Genomic DNA, 1,101 nt, shown 5'->3' on the forward strand with positions numbered 1-1,101 from the left:
CCTGCCAGGAGTCTGCTCCAGGGCAGGCTTCCCACAAGGTCACAGCCTCCTTTGGGCGCATCCACCTTCTCCAGCGTGGGGTCCTCCATGGGCTGCAGGTGGATATCTGCTCCACCGTTAACCTCCATGGGTTGCAGGGGGATAGCCTGCCTCACCATGGTCTTCACCACGGGCTGCAGGGGAATCTCTACTCTGGCGCCTGGAGCACCTCCTCCCTCTCCTCCTTCACTGACCTTGGTGTCTGCAGAGTTGTTTCTCTGCCTTATTTTCACTCCTCTCTTCTGGATGCTGTTGCACAGCAATTTCCCCCCTTCTCAAATATGTTATCCCAGAGGTGCTACCACCACCTGCCTTGGCCAGTGGCGGGTCTGTCTTGGAGCCAGCTGGCATTGGCTCTGTCGGACGTGGGGGAAACTTCTAGCAGCTTCTCTGAAGACACCCCTATAGCCCCCCCACTACCAAAACCTTGCCATGCAAACCCAATACAGTGACTTACTTTGTCTTGGCCGGTCTCACAAGCTTGTACTAGTACTAGATTATTTTCTCATAACCTTTCCCCAAATCCGTGCTAACATCTGCAGGTGACAACCACTTAACACTAATCTACTTTGACAGGAAGAATGTATCAAGCACACCTATTAAGTGATTTGGTGGAAATGAGAAGAAAACCTAGTGGCCTAAGGAAGGCAAGTAGCATCTCCCTGAAAATGCTAGAAGCACAGCTGCCCACAATGGTACGAGCACTCCTTTCAGACAAGTTCCAGAATAGGTAAGGTGATTACAAGGGGCCAGACCCAGAGAAATTTGATTTAAATGTGTATTTGAAATATATTTTAGTTCTCTTTCAAGAACTTCTCATTGTAAAGTTAAGGAAAATATGGTCACCTTCATTAGGTTTGAGAAATCCTGGACAACCTGGCTGGATTCTATGCTTCAGGGTGAAGGAATCATATAAAGCAGGTATTTATAGCTGCAGTTTTAGGTGAAGAATCCTTGGCAAAAAAAGTTGTAAGAGACAATCTGGTTTTTTAGGGGATTTTTAAGGAAGGGAGCAAGGATTCATTCATGTTTGGTGTTTTTTTGTGGGAGGGAGTCTGTGTT

This window comes from Fulmarus glacialis, unplaced genomic scaffold (assembly GCF_000690835.1).
Source record: "Fulmarus glacialis isolate BGI_N327 unplaced genomic scaffold, ASM69083v1 scaffold565, whole genome shotgun sequence".
Lineage (NCBI taxonomy): Eukaryota > Metazoa > Chordata > Aves > Procellariiformes > Procellariidae > Fulmarus > Fulmarus glacialis.